This window comes from Phoenix dactylifera, chromosome 8 (assembly GCF_009389715.1).
Source record: "Phoenix dactylifera cultivar Barhee BC4 chromosome 8, palm_55x_up_171113_PBpolish2nd_filt_p, whole genome shotgun sequence".
In the NCBI taxonomy this organism is placed as follows: domain Eukaryota; kingdom Viridiplantae; phylum Streptophyta; class Magnoliopsida; order Arecales; family Arecaceae; genus Phoenix; species Phoenix dactylifera.
The window spans coordinates 3,484,723-3,501,023 of NC_052399.1; the positions used below are offsets into that span (position 1 = coordinate 3,484,723).

General features: G+C 46.6%; 1 long non-coding RNA gene across 3 annotated transcripts; it reads right to left on the minus strand.

Annotated features, from left to right (window-relative positions):
* Nucleotides 1-11,229: 11,229 nt before the first annotated feature.
* On the minus strand, nt 11,230-15,755 carry LOC113463628. 3 transcript variants are annotated; one of them, XR_005512692.1, is made up of 4 exons: nt 15,508-15,735; nt 12,838-13,824; nt 12,597-12,733; nt 11,230-12,065 (listed from the first exon to the last, which is right to left on the minus strand). It is a non-coding gene; the product is annotated as an uncharacterized LOC113463628 (long non-coding RNA). The 3 variants fall into 3 exon arrangements; XR_005512691.1 differs by lacking the exon at nt 11,230-12,065 and having other exon boundaries at nt 12,305-12,733; nt 12,838-14,904; nt 15,508-15,755; XR_005512690.1 differs by lacking the exon at nt 11,230-12,065 and having other exon boundaries at nt 12,305-12,733; nt 15,508-15,732.
* Between the last annotated feature and the right edge of the window lie 546 nt (nt 15,756-16,301).

The following is a 16,301-nucleotide window of genomic DNA, read 5'->3' on the forward strand; positions in this document are numbered from 1 at the left end:
ACCATCTTCGCTCTCATCATCTCGGCTCGGAGACTCAGGCCTTACTTCCAAGCCCACACCATAGCTATATTGACCGACCAGCCTATGAAGCAAATATTGCAAAGGTCGGATCGTGCGGGGAGGATCGCCAAATGGGCGGTCGAGCTTGGGGAATTCGACCTCGAATATCGGCCCAGGCCGGCTATCAAGGCCCAAATACTCGCCGACTTTATCGTGGAATGTACCCTGCCGGACGACCCCGAGTTGCCACCCGTATCCGCGGAGGAAGCCCCGAGGCAGCCATGGGTCCTGCACTCGGACGGGTTTTCAACCTCGGGGGGTAGCGGAGCCGGACTCATCCTCACCAGTCCAGACGGAGTGGTGGCCGAGCAAGCCTTGCGCCTCGAATTTCCGGCCTCGAATAACGAGGCCGAGTATGAGGCTCTCATCGCCGGGCTCAAGCTGGCGAAAGAACTGAAAGTGGAAGACCTGACGGCCTTCAGCGACTCCCAGCTGGTAGTGAACCAGATCCAAGGAGACTTTGAAGCTAAAGAGCCATCCATGCAAAAGTATCTCCAAAAGGTGCGGGAACTTACGTCTGCCCTGAATTCTTTCAATATTCAGTACATTCCCAGAGCGGAAAACCTCAGGGCAGACCAGCTGTCCAAATTGGCAACCTCCCGCATGAGCGAGCTTCCCAAGGGAACAACGCTCGAGTATCTTCAGATCCCCAGCACGGAGGAACCCGAGCCCACCATGTGCATCGACTCCGAGCCAAGCTGGATCGATGGGCTCGTCTGCTACCTCCAAGACGGGACCTTGCCTCATGACGAGACGGAGGCTCGCCGAATCAAGCGCCAAGCCCCCCGATTCCTCGACTGAGATCGGGATGCCCCGAGGTTCGACCGTAGAGTCCCAAACTCCTTCGACCTCGGGAAGTATCGCAGGACGATGAGACATTGGCTTGGCGCAAGATCCCTCGACTAAGGTCGGGATGCCTCGAGGGTCGACCGTAGAGAACCAGACTCCCTTGACCTTGGAAAGCGTCGCAGGTCGGTAGAGCGTGCCCAGACCCACCGGCCTGACGAACGATCCCTCGACTAAGGTCGGGATGCCCCGAGGGTCGACCGTAGAGAACCAGACTCCCTCGACCTCGGGAAGCGTCGCAGGTCGGTAGAGCGTGCCCAGACCCACCGGCCTGACGAACGATCCCTCGACTAAGGTCGGGATGCCCCGAGGGTCGACCGTAGAGAACCAGACTCCCTCGACCTCGGAAAGCGTCGCAGGTCGGTAGAGCGTGCCCAGACCCACCGGCCTGACGAACGATCCCTCGACTAAGGTCGGGATGCCCCGAGAGTCGACCGTAGAGAACCAGACTCCCTCGACCTCGGGAAGCGTCGCAGGTCGGTAGAGCGTGCCCAGACCCACCGGCCTGACGAACGATTCCTCGACTAAGGTCGGGATGCCCCGAGGGTCGACCGTAGAGGGCCAGACTCCCTCGACCTTGGGAGGCACCACAGGTCAGCAAAGCGTCCATAGACCCGCCGACCTGACGAACGATTCCTCGACTAAGGTCGGGATGCCCCGAGGGTCGACCATAGAGGACCAGACTCCCTCGACCTCGGGAGGCTCCACAGGTCAGCAAAGCGCCCACAGACCCGCCGACCTGACGCGAGATCCCTCGACCAAGGTCGGGGCGCCCCGAGGTCCGACCATAGGGTCTCAAGCTCCCTCGACCTCGCAAAGAGCTACAAATCAATAAAGTCTCCCCAAATCCTCTCAACCTCGGCGGGTGCCGTCGGGTCCGTGAGAAGCCCGAGCCCCCCTTAAAGTCAAAAATGACTCCGGAGGTCGACGAGGAAGGGAGGCAACCTACTCCGCCATGTGAAGCACAACTCTGAGAAGGCAAGAGGTACATCTAACTCGACGCCCTCCTTGTCAAATTTTATCTACATACTGCTAAGCAGAACCTCATCCAACGTTGGAGTCTTATCTCGCCCCAAACCCGGGCTTCTCCAATGGGTCGGCTTAAGACCGATCTCCTAACCACATCATGCATGCTCCGCTCATCAAGTCTCCACAATTTGTACAAAGTCTTCATAAATTAGGGCCCAACACAGCCCCCATGCCCAGACTCCGATGTCAACTTGTGAAGATAACCTCAAAGGCCGAGGTGTTCCTTACAGGCCCCAACCCTGCTCGCCTGAATCTCGGCAGAGTCCGAGGGCAATGACTATGAAAAACCTGGCGACGATGTGACTAGTGGCCTAAGCTCCCCTTTGGGGGACAACTTTCTTACGGGCCTGCGCCCCAAGAGCCAGGCTCAAAAGCTTGGCCGAGCACCTCGGTAGTGACCCATGTAGGTCTAGCGCGGCCCCACTTGGGGGCCCGAAGCCCGAACCCGGTGCCATGAGAACCTAAAAGCCGAACTTGGCAACCTCTGCGACCTACGAATCCGAGCTACAAGACTTGGTGAAATTCCCTAAAGTCTAAGCTCGGAGCCCCCTCCAGCTAGCATAATCAGAGTTCGGACACTTATACACACCAGAAGAAAGGTAAGACATGGCCAAAGAACATGTCTTCATTAATATTATCCGAAGGCTCGGATACGAAGTCGAGAGTCGGCAGAAGTACCGACCTCGTTTGCGAGTGAAAAAGGCAGAGAAGAAGAATAAATGTAGAAGTGAAAGAAAAAGCTTTCATTGATGAAACGCCAAAAGGCTAAGTACAAAACTAGAGGCCGGCCTTTTACAAAGTTGTAGGCCGACCTCGTTTACAATGAACATAGAAAAAACCGAAGTCCTAAGAGGCGGTGGCTTCATTAGCATCGCCCTCGTCGTCTACAGGAATGACCTGCGGGTCTTCAGAAGGCACGGGCTCAGGGTCTGCAGCGGGCGCGGACTCAGGGTCTGCGGCAGGGGCCTCGGCCGGCGCCGCGGGAACAACCTCGCTGGTTTCATGAGGTATGGCCTCCGCCCTCGCCGGTTCAGCTGCCACGGCTCCGGCCTCAGCAAGGTCCTCCTCGGACATGAGGGCAGCGGGGATATCGTCGTCGTCGTCGGAGCCGTACCCGAACCTTATCCTCGGACGGATCATCGAGAGGTCGAACTGGGGGCATATCCGAGCCATCTGCTTCCGGAAGTTGTCAAAGCCCCGGAGGAACCCGTCCACAGTCTCCTTCTCTAACATATCGCGGAACTCTTCCGACTCCTTGAAGAGTTCCACGGCGTTCTCGGCCCGCTCGAGCGCCCTCTTCTCCCGGGCCTCGAGCTGCTCGATCTTGAGGCGGAAGACCCCAGCCTCGTACTTCAGACCCGCGACCTCGGACTGGGCCTCCCCCAGGCGCGCCTCCGAGGCACGCAGGGCCGATTTCGTCAACGAATGGGCGGCCCTCTCCTCTTCGAGCACCTCGACCATGGCGAGTCGCCCGGCCTCGGTGGCTTCCCTTCGCGCTTCGGCTTCGGCCAGCGCGGCCTCCAGCTCAGCGACCCTCTTCTTGGCCGGCTCCAACTGCCGGCTGAGTTGTCGAGTCTCCGCCTGACAACTTTGGGCAATAAACACCAGGGAGTCGACTTCATGGATACGCTGCAAAAGAGGAAAAAAGAAGAAGAAAGCAACTATAAGTAAAAAGCAGGCAGTGTATGCATAAGTTAGCAGCCAATGAGAGGCAATAGCTCACCCGAACAGTATTACAGTAGGTACTGTCGACGATCTCTTCCAGCGACGCCCTCCGGAACTCGGCCCGGTCCGCTGGAAGCATGGCGTGCCGACATACCGCGCGCGCGGTATCGGCATCGTGGAAGGCCGAGCTCCCCTCAAGGATTGGGGACCCCAGCTCGGCTGACCTCCCCGCCTGATCCCTCGGGGAGCTCGGCTCGCCCGAGCTGGGGACCTCGGGGCCCCTGCTCGGTCCGGGCTCTAAAGGCCGCAGTCGGATCACCATCGGTCCTCCCCGCTGGGCGACAGGGGTAGGACGGAGTGGGGCTGCTGAGCCCGCATTGCCGGTATCTGGCGCCCGCCTTTGGGCGCCCGCAGAGACCCCCGCCTCCGGGCCTCCCGTCCCGGCCGAGGTGGAAGCAGCGGCCGACTTCGACTTCTTCCGGGGCTGAGGGATGGCCCCGCCGGCCTCGGCCTCCCGCCTCTTCAGCCGAGAAAAGAGGGATGTGCTGCTAGTCGGCATGTGGGGGATGTCTGAAACCAAAAAAGTTTTCGAGTGTCAGACCAGTGTTAGCGAAAAAAAGAAATAGGAAAAAATAGGACGAGACAACTATTCTTACCCTCGGGGCGCGCCGAGCTCAAGCCCACGCTCGCCAAGGCGCCCTCCCGTAGGAGCTCGGTTAGGTCGAATCCTTTTCCGAGGGCCCGTAGGGAGTCCAAGACCCTCAGCTCCCTCCCCGAGGGATCGGAGAGCCTGTTGAGAGTCTTCAACCGAGGATGCCCCCACCTTGGGTTGAACCCCCACGGCACCTCGGATGCAAGAAAGAAAAATTTTCCCTTCCACTGATGAATAGAGGAAGGGGCACCCTGGAAGAGCGACATACCGCCCCGAAAGGCGAAGTATAGCCACTCTGCATCCGCCGGGTTTTTCTTTAATAAAAAACACCGGCGGAAAATGCTCACCGAGATCGGAATCCCGTGCGCGAGGCACAAGGACAAGAACCCGATGATAGTTCTCCACGAGTTCGGAGCAAGCTGTGCTGGGACGAGTTGATACTCCACCAGCAAGTCGTTCACGAACTCGTGAACAGGGAACCGCAGGCCGGCCCAGAGCGTCTCGCGGTAAATCGCGATCTGACCTGGGGGCGGCCGCGTCACCCTGTCTTCCGGCCCTGCAGTTTCGAGACGAAACCCGGGCTGGAAGAAGAACCGGGAGCGGATTAACTCCAGCTCCTCCCTCGATAAGCTCGACCCTACCTCCTCCGGACCAAGACCCATTTTTTCAGAAAATTGAAGTAAACTAAAAGATGAGAGGAGTAGGTAGGAGAAGAAGGGAAACCCTAAATAACATGGGGCAAGAACCTACGGAAAGAGTCGCCGGAAACCGCTCCGGGGACCGTCGGCAAAGTATTGTTGGAAGAAAGAATGGAGGTAGGGACGACAAAAGCAAAGGGCGACCAAATAGGACTATTAGGGCAGACTCGAGGGGCTTATATAGACCCCCCTAACGGCCCGGATTGGCGGGCTTAGTTTCCATCCCCCGTCCAGATTGCGCCAGGTGTCAACCTCGGAACCCGAAGCACCGCATTCACTCCGGATCAATATCCCGGGTACGCAACCGAGGCGCCGTCCCATCGGATCTCACGGCCTCATCATAGGCCCACTGAACCGGATCACCTTAAAAGACGAGCGGACATCACCTCCGCTTCCTTCATTTAATAAGCCTCAGGGACGCGTGGAGCGCTGAGATAACCCCAGCCTCCCAGATCGTTATTCCGCCAATACAAAATCGGAAACGTCCGACCTCAGATCATGCCACGTGCCCATTTCGAAGCGCGAAACGGCGTGCCTATTTAAGGAGGCGGTTTCGATTATAAGGTCGAGGCGCCACCTCATCGGGCCTAGGGAGCCTCGTTATGAGCTCACCCCACAAAGCGATCTCAGAGATCTAAAGGGCGTAATCATCATGGCTGCTTCGAGATACGTAAGGGCGCAGCCCACGCCATAACTACCTCGAAATGCCTAAGGGCGCGGACCTCATCATAAATCCACCACATGAAGCGACCTCGAAGGTTCAAAAGGCGCGGGCTTCGTTACAGAAGCTTTAGGGGCGCGGGCGTGATCCCCTTCGACCTTGATAACCACGATAACAACTTCTACTTCCCACGTCCGAGTCTGCAGCTCGAACTCGGAAGTCGGGGGGTAGTGTTGGGGGAATACGGTTTTCCCCCAGTAATACAATAACCCTTCCACCGGAAGACTATGCAGTCGACGACCCCGGACGATTGAGGTCGGCGCCCGACCCCAGAACATCCGATCCCGGATCATCCGACCTAGAGGACTTCCAACCTCAAAGGCTTGTCTTTGTCAACCACCTGCCGCGGCCGTATCTCTCCGAGGTCCGGCCAAGGGCCATATCCTGCCACTGCCCCAGCATTTATTACACATGATCCCGGCAAATCCCCAGTTCACGCAACAATTAATGTGAATCTCCGGCCTACGCAACAATTAATGTGAATCTCCGGCCTACGCAACAATTAATGTGAATCTCCAGCCTACGCAACAATTAATGCGCGTGGCTCCTTTCATCTACGGATCCTCAGCTCTCCACGGCAAATCAGCTCGGCAGAGTCCTGCCCGCCATGATAAGTCTGACCCCAGCCTCACCGCCGACATCAACGCAATGATTCACCCGATCGCGCGACGGCTCAGGTCGTACGACGGCCTTACCTCCGACATCAGTGTAATTATCTACTTGTCCGTGCACCAGATCAAGCAACGTGCCGAGCTGTCCGACGGCCTTGACCGGTCACATCGCAGGTAAACCCCCCTATAAAAGGGAACCGTGCTTCTCAAGGGCGGGGGGGAAAAAAACAGAAAGAAAGAGAGAAGAAAGTACTACTGCTCCCATTTTCTTTGAACACTATTTTGCCCCCTCTGACTTAAGCATCGGAGGGCCGGCGCCGGAAGACCCGGCCACCGGCTTTTCTGCAGGCACCCCGACAGAGGACGCCGCCCGCCGACGCATCGCTACTCCCTCGCGTCCGCCGACAGCTCCCCCTCCTCGACGGACGATCGCCCCCGGGTCCAATTTCCAGCAACAGTATCCATGCCCGAAAAAAAAAAAAATCCTATATTTTATTTTTACAAATTTACAAACTGAGCATAAGCCAAAATTACAGAAGTTAGAAGTGGCCTGCAAATACACGTCTCTCCATAAAAGACAAGCACGGCAGTTCCTTAACTTCCTTTAAACAAAGTCCAAGTCAAGAACTCAAAACAAAATTGCCGATCCCGGATTTTTATTCACTAACCGCTGATCCAACGCGTGGAAGGCGGCTGCTACAAGAAGCTACCAACCCAGACTAGCGGACAAAATTGCCCGGTCCTCGAAAGCTCGTCCGCCGAGCGCCGGTGAGAACTAGCGGAGAAAAAATCGAATTGAAGTCTGCAGGCTACCAGCATCTGATGGCCTGCCTCGCGCGTGGTCCCTCTCGACGCGGCATAGAAAATGGTAAGAAAAATGCGAACCAAACGCCAGCGCCTCCATGGGGGACATCAGTTGATACTGTGTTATTACTTTATATTATCTATATGCGCAGGTGATGGTCAAAGGGCGATGGAGGACTATATGCATGGGCCATACTATAGAGTGCTATGCAGCTTCCGATGAATTTCTGATATCAGTAACCTAATCCACCTTCAAGAGTGTGTATGCTATTATTACTTATCCCATCAGGAAAAAAAAGAAAGATTTTTCTCAACATGCTCAACTAGAATCTCTCTAAAAAAAATTAGAAAAAAATATAGAATAGAGTTTACGTTTCATTTTCTTTCATTGATGATCTACAACTAAGGTACACACCTTTATTTATAATGGTGAGGTCCGTCTTTACACAATCTGAGTCGGATTCTTCTCCTAATTCTAATAAAACCCTCATTTCTAAAATAGACATAAGTAGTACAAATTAACTCGAAAAAAATGAAAATCTTTAAAAGGTATATCTCGACTTTTACATCAACTTTGTCTCATGTTGCTCCACTTGATTCTTTCCAGATTGTGAGATACATTTGCTCAAAATCTTATCCGAATTTTGTTTTTTTCGATTTGATCGGTCCTTCAAGTCCTAAATGATGAAATTTAGGCCCGAACATTAGAGGCATCGCCCTCTAAAGTATGTGGCGTCATGGCGTAGATCTCGGAAAGTTGTTCGATTAAAGAAGAAGTCAACTCAATCAGACGCCGTATGAGCAAATTATGGCATCCGAAAGTTTAATTTGTGACCCGGCTTTCCGATGTAGCGGATCTTGCTCCGAAACCTTGTTCAGCCATATTTGTAGCGGCCAAAGTAGTCTACATCGACTCTAGAAATTCTTCTAGATTAATTACTATGACTATCATGATGATGATAGTTAAATAGTTAATACTGGATAATAAGTATATTAGATTTGTGCCTATCTGCTTTGAACCTATTAATTAGGCTTTTGAACCTCAAAAACTTGAGCTTAAATGAATATTGAATCCAACCTAACCTAAAACCATACATTGGGGAGAGGTCTTGTTTTGATAGTCCTAGTTTTTTAAGTTCTTAAGCTGGAAGTGAGACTATTTGCAATAGACTAACCCTACTTCAATTCAGAAAATTTTTTATGCATGCCAAGTTCTTAAGAAAATTTTCTTAAGGCCAACCCAGCCTTATCATATATTTTTTTCTTATCATTTATCTTTCTCTATTTAATAAGCCTTTAAATGCTAGATCAAGGGCCCCTCGGGCTCCCACCCAGACTCATAGTTCTGCAATATTAATTCAGGCACCAAGATCCAAGAGTTGTCTAAATTAGCTTCACAATTAAGTCTCCATCTTATACACATACCTCATGAACAAGTCTACCAGCATGCCACATAAAATAATTCAACAATTCCAGAACAGCAAAACAAGATTCGAATTCACGACTTCCCTTTTCCGAAGGAGAAGTACCAACATCGTTCATACTATACTGATCGTTTAGGATGCGAATTGAGCGTACATCTTTGACAACAAAGGAATTCAAGCTAACATTGGGCAATACTGAACCCCATCTAATTAAGCTGGCTCATTTGAAACCCCGTGCCGAAGAAGATGAAATGTCTCTTCTCCAATCAAATTTTGTTTCTCGCTACTACAACCTCCCATCCAAAGATATAGTGGTGTGGTATTTCCTTTTTTCCCCCACCCTCCTTTTCTCCATACGGAGGAGGGTTCATGCCAAAGAGACCCTTTCTCTATCCCTCGGATGCAAGCCCAAACGAAGATTTCTAAGACCATAGCGTCTTGCATGCGGGCCCCATTAGAGACCTGATATTGTTGCGACTTTGATGGCAGCCACCGTACGCGTGGCTTCTCTCCATCCCGGTCATTAATTCGCTCGTTTTGAAGCCATGGAGGGAGAGGGAGAGGGAGAGAGCCAGCAGACGGCCACAAGGGTGGGCGCGTAGGCTGGCCGCGGCGGAGCAGGAATCAGTCGGACGGATCGTGGGCGTGCCAACAGAGGAGCATGGACACGCAGCGGCCCAGAATATAGAAGCGGGTCTTCTGCTGCTTCACCATCGCGAGGCACTTCCGGCGGAGCCCGGGCTTGTGGGAACGCCGCCGGCGAGACTGGCAGCTTTGAGAGTAGAAGTAGCAGGAGGAAACAGCCATGGCCACAGAATTAGCTGTAGCTGAGAAAGTCCCAAGGGGGTGATCGATCGGGGCGTGGGAGAGGGAGTCGCGTCATTAAATAGGCCACTGGAGAGGAGCTGATGGTGAGGTCGCGTTAAATTAACTTGCAGGCTTGCACCTGTAAAATGACCGGAATGCCAACCACTCGTTTGCAAGCGATTGCTTTCGCACGGGGGCGACCAGGATTATTTAATATAATATTGTCATACATATTTTATCTGGCTCGTTTGGTTTGCGGAAATTATTTTTTTCATCCCTAAAAAATAGATTTTTGAGAAAAAAAATATCTGAAAAAATATTTTTGGTATATTTAGTTGACAATGAAAAAGTGACGGATTTCCATATTCTTTATGTTTAGTTGACCATCCATTTTTCTGAAAAATTTATATGTAATTTCTATTATATCCTTAACAAAAATTAGGTTTTTAATGCCTCTTTAATGTCAAAGGACTTTTTTGAAAAAAATAAAAATGAAGTGATTTCTGGCTCACGGAAAAGTAACTTTCTTATGTTTCTCATAGAAAAGATTTTTTCATAAAACGTGAGAATAATATTTCCATGGAAATACAATTTTTCCGTCTCTCTCATTTGAAAACTCCAATCAAATAAAAGACATCTCATTATTTTTCTTTGACCACACTTTTTCTCCTTCTTTTTTCACGAACCAAACGAGCCCCTAATAGCAAGGGACTTTTCCATAATTACCAAATGATAAATGGGCAAGGATGATAAAAATGAGAGACCTTTTCATAAGTTTTTAAATTTAAGTAGCTTAGAATTTCTGCATTCTCTATGTACCTGCAATCCATGTTTACCGTAAAAGGACTAGATGGATAAGAACGACCGGCTTAAAAAAAAATATGCTTCTATCAATAGAAAAGTGCTTGCAAATACAATTATGATCAGAGAAAAGAAAAAAAAATGCATCCAGGGGATAATTTGGTAACTTCATTCATTTAAAAAGGGCCGGATATCCACCTGGCCGTCACAAGCCATAAGGAAGGGGGCTAGAAAAAGAGAAGAGAGCCGTGTGGGTTCGGTGAGGCGAACCCCGCACCATCCTCCAACATCGCACGTGTCGTCCTTACCGGTCCCGCTTTGTATCCTCCCGCTGCCGCCCACCTGCCCTTCGAGAAGCCCGCCCCGACATCCAATGGGGCCCATCCCCCTTGGCGAATACGTGGACAGCCATTAATCTTCGATCTCGGTGTTTAGATTCTCGTGTATATATATATATATATATTTATATAGATAGATATAGATAATGTAAGAAGACAAACAGCGAGGAAACAGACGGAAGAGTTGACGTGGAAGAGTTGGCTGGTTTCGATGGTGACGTATAATTACAAGGCCGGCCGTGGAATTAATTTGTATACTTATGTGGAGGAAATAGGTGGGCAGGTGGGGTTAAACTTATCAAGAAGCAAGGAGCTCAGCCGACAAGTCTAGAACAGTTGCTTCGATCAAGGGAACCTTTTGTACTCAGTCTGATCCATATTAGCAGTGGAGTACAAAATATTGATTCAATAATTGATACTCTACTACTAATGTTTCATTTTAATTAAGCCATTATAGGTCCATTACGCACGTGGATTAGACATTGGACTGTTTTATGATATGGCTGTGTTTTGGAGGGGTTTTAGAGTTGGAGCTTTGTCTTGGCCTTGCTTGAGACTATCCGGACACAATTCCGCATTACCAAAATCCGGTCCTCAAGATGCATCTCTGATTGCTTAGCCTGTTCCTCGAGCTGGTGACAGTTTAAAGATTCAATCTCCTCACCAACTCTTTGCCGGGTCACAGTTTAGAAAAAACAGGAATCCATGGATTTGGGTGCTGGCATAATCTTAGCAGACGAGCCTGATTTTGATGCAACATAGATACGGTTTTATTTTTTTTTGGAGTGAAAAAGTTAGGAACTCCTGACCCGATGTATTACAATTAATTTGGAGTAAATAGTTGATACAATGAGATGTATACATTTCTTTAAGGAAAAAGAAAACCGTGGGTTTGAGTTAGTTGATGTCTTAGATATGTGGTCTAATCAACAGCTAAACTTTTCCCATATTTGTACCCTCAGCTGAAGAATCAAGCAAGCATCCGATGCTGGTGAAGGCTGTTTAAAAAGCCTCCGATGCGGGGCAAGCTTTAGCTTCATGGCTTCCGCATGCTATAAAGGTGGCGGCCTCCGAATAGATTCCCCTGGTGTTTTTCTCCATTGGAACATGGGACACGGACCAAGAATACTGCTATCACAACAAACAACTCAGGCTATAACGCTGAAAAGAAGTTTCATGCGATGCCCGCTCTGGGTTAAAATCGTCTGTGGATTCTGACCAATTGGAAAGTTGTGCGCGTGCCAATTGGTGTAAATGGCACATGAATTGATGCCTTTTCGCACCAAATGAAGCAAACAAACAGTTTTGGAGCAGCTCTAACCAGTCTTAATTCTCAGAGAGCGAGATCTGAGATCATCTTCACCAATGTCAACCTTCATCTGAGATCATCCATCACTGGATTTGCCGTAATCAGATATGCTTCTAGATTTTAACAGACACACCCATGTCTCCCTCCTCACCCAATCTACACTCAAGTACACCTTCTCTCCCTTATCCTCCCTCTCCCCCTTGTCGTGGAACCTAGGTGTTCTTGCTCCAGCTTGGCTTCAAACTGTTCTCCAGCATGAATTCTAAGATCAGGCTTCATTTACCCGCTGTTTGACAAAACCTGGTTTTCATCTTAATTTCGTCACATGAACATTCATTCAGTTCGATAGCTTTGAAATCAATTTGAGCTTGGATCAAGTTTGAAACAAGTTTGATTCAAGCAAAATTCAAATTTGAATTACCATTTAGCCGATTCAAACAATTAAATATGAAAAGAAATTATCATGATTAAGCGTATCACGAGAATTACTAAATTTGCAATAAAGTATATTAGGATTTTGTAAAACATAATAGTTTAGCTAAGCCTCCAAAAACAGCTTTTATATTAGTAATGAAGAAATTAATTTTCAGCTCATGAACCAAGTACAAGATTTGGTTCATTTAATTTCAACTAATGGCAACTGACTCAGTCCTTCCCCTCTCCCCTTCTCCATTGGCCAACCAACCCTTAAGCACATTGGCTATTATCCTATTGGTTTCCATCACCCCATTTTCTCCTCTCTTCCTCACTTATTCCCAACTCACCTCCTCCTAGAGTCAATGGAGGTTGCTCTAACCCAACCATCAATGGGCTTGGTCAAAGAAGACTGACCTGTTAGCAGGTTAGGGAACCACAACGAACTCGACATGGTGTAGCTTCACCAATGTCACTAACAAAGCCTTCTCTTAGGCATGTCTGGTTGCACTTATGAGGCCAGAATCATAACCGTGAATATGTCGGTGAACCCACTGCAGGTGTTTAACAAAGTAATTTAGAAAAGCCAGATGTTTCAGAACAATATAAACAATATATTAAATATATCAGAAACATAGTACAAAATGTCACACCATACCAATCTGAAAGGTATTAAAGTCGCGATCACATAGTTTCGGATGATGAGGCGTCTTCTTCCGGAAAATTAAGAATCTCATCACTATAAAACCAGCACTGTAAATTGCAAGTTAGTAATTAAGTTGACCAATTCAATTAAAAACAGATCCTAAAATGAACCAGTGAAATTTTCTACAAAGTTCAAACTTTGTATGTCAAACAAATCTTTGTGTCCTCATTCAGAAACTGCATTCGTGAATGGAAGAAAGAGTGCCTTGGATCAACTGGTACCTTATGTTAAGATTTCTCCGGTACCTTATGTCAAATCAAAAAAAATAGAGGCGAAAGATACCAGAGCAATGTTGTATCAGACTATCTGTCTCCTTGTAGTTGGATCCCCAAGTTTTTGAAATGTTCCAAACTCCACTTGAGCATCCAAATTTGGATCAATACTAGCAAAAACATCTCTAAGCAAGATTCTACCACCATGCCAAATGTGTCCAAAAAAGAAGAGCAAAGCAAACGTAGCATGCCCAAAAATGAACCAACCCCTTAAACTGCTACAAAAAACACCATCGGATTTCAAAATAGCCCAATCTAATTCAGATTTTTCCTTTCGACCATCTTTCGATTGTTAATACGAGATATAAAGACCGCTATTACAAGCAATACTACACCTTTGATCGTGAAATATCAATTGCTTGTTGAACCCTGTGAATCACGTGAAAGTAAGATACTCCAAATTCGGAGGTCAGAGTTTCATAAAACGTTCTTGGTGGGGAAAAATGTAAGGGAAAGATCCCAATGAATCAAATTTGATCCATGAATCTAAGAAATGGTGAGAATTCTTAATCTCTCTCAATTCGAAAATTCAGGATTTGAATTGATGTTGTTTCACTGATTCCTCCTAAAGATTTCATTGATGTCGTTCAAACTTTGCATGTCAAACAAATCTTTGTGTCCACATTCAGAAACTGCAATAGTTGTCATCAACCTCAGCATAGGAAACCTGTGAATGATCAGACTGTCCTGAGTGCTTGCAGCAAAGATTTGAAACTTAATTTCATAAAATAATACAAAAGCTATTTTAGAAATAATAGGCACAAAACTGTAAGTACAGGTACAGTCTGAACTAGGAGAACAATCAGAACATGTTGCCGCTCAAAATTTGAAACTGTATAATTCAGAACTTCTAATAAACACTGCATACAGTTCTGAGTTCAGTGTAAAAGGTGTGAATATTTGTCACACATGCGCGTGCTTGCACTCAGAGAGAGAGAGAGAGAAGACCTCTGAAAATCCATTTGGTAAGGGGAACTCTCATAGGTCAGACGTTAATTTTTCAATCAAATAAAACATTAGCAAGTCATCTCTATGACATATATAAGAAAGCTATAGAGTCTACCAAATAAACCCCCCTACTGGAACACGCACAGCACCTCGGGAAGGCCATTGGTTAGGTGGGGCTCTCAAGCAGCTTTGATATTTTCATAATTCATGAGGCTACTTATAGGTCACAAATTGGTAGTGCAATTAAATAAAACTATTACAAACTGTGTCCATGACACCACGGACAAAAATCGCTCTAGAGTCTATCAGAAGAATCCGCCATTGGAATGTATTAGTCAGGTTGCATAATCAGAACAAAAGTCGAACATTCAACCCCATAAGCCTTTTTACCTTTAGATGCCTATCCAACAACCAAAAATCTAATAAGATAAAAGGAAACAGAAATTTTAAGAAGGAAATAACTAGTTCGTTTTTCTGAGAGGTAAACATAATCTAATAAGTAAGAGTTTTTTATACAGAGATAATATGAACAATATATGGCGAAATATAAACTGATATTCTTGAAAGAGTTCAGAAATTCTCTGCATAGAATAAGCAAGAAGCGCAGCTGATTATGGCAAGTTGGGACCAAATTACCAACTCAACAATTTACCCTGTTGATATGACATAAAACCCATTAGATATTGGGAGCCTGTGTAAATAATACAAATTTTTTATGCAGATGTTCATAGGCAAACGTAGATTTTTTTTTTCCCTTCAGTGTTGATGAACAGTCTTTTGCAACTGATATAATAGCTTCCTGCTAGGCATCAAAGCTGTTAATTCAGGACCAATAATTTTTAGACTCGACGAAGGCCTTATTTTCTCTTGGTAACATATGCAAAAATATGTATAAGCAAATAAAGCGTTCAACCGATACTGATATTGGCAAACACAAATCTATTGCTATGAACATCAAGACATAATATTACAGGATTTGAAGTGATGGCTAAAAAATATGGACATTCATCAATGTCTTCCTTGGGCAGCACAACTAGATACCCAACTTGGACTAGAACATTGAAATATATGGAAGTGGCCCTTGCCAAGTTTTTCTGATGTCCAAGTGTGACCCATACCAGATGTCAACATTACACAAGAGAATATCAATTTTGAAACTAAACTTTATACACTAATTAGAAATTATTCTCCTGATGGTGGTCTCATCATGTAAATTATGTACCTAAAAGCCCATGCCAAGATAAACGAGTTATCCATCATAATCTTTATAAACACATAAGAACAAAATATCCAATTGCATGAAGTGCATTTCTAGATATAGAACTGGATATTAACACTAAAATACTGCAAGATCATTCCTAGTCTGAGAATGGGAATTGAAGTATAGCATTACAAGATTTACCATAGATTTCAGAATGATCGTAAATGCACTCCTTTTGTTGGACGCACAACCTTTGCAGCTAGTGCATCTATCAAAAAATGGTCCCATTAAAGCTCCAGCATCTATCAAAAAAGGAGGGCAGGCAAGGTTGCTTGGACATCCAAAAGCACAATACAAGCACTGGCAATCCAACAATAATAATGATGATTTCACCCATTCCATTAATGTTTTCAAAACCAGACTGTTCATCGAACTGGAAAAGAGAACTGATCAAGATCACTGGTTCAACCATTAGAATAACCCAGGTCAATCCATGACATCATGATGATGTAATAAAAATATCAATTATTAATTATTATATATAGAAATAGATTAAGATCATAAATATGCACAAAAAATTGTAAAAATATAAAACATGCAATGATATATACATATGCTTTGTTGAAACATTTGTTAAGTTGTTTCCAAAACATTTTAAAAAAATTGACAGTTTATGGAACCTGAAAAATAAGTTCTATGAAAAGGCAAGCCTTCCAGTTTTCATAAAATTTGTGTTACACAACATTAGAATCTGTCAGTTTATGTTTTAGAAAATCTCTAAAAGTATTAAAATTCCTCTTCTTCTACATCTCCCATAGAGTAAAACTAGACTTTTTTAGTCAACAATAATGTTCAGTGAAATGCAATGAAACCACAGTCCCATGGCTTTCCCTCCCCATCTATACTTAGTTAAAATTAATCTCAGTGGCAATAAATCAAACAAAAGATGAGCAGGAAGGGGAGGGAAGACAAACTTTGAAGGCTTTTGGAGTTTG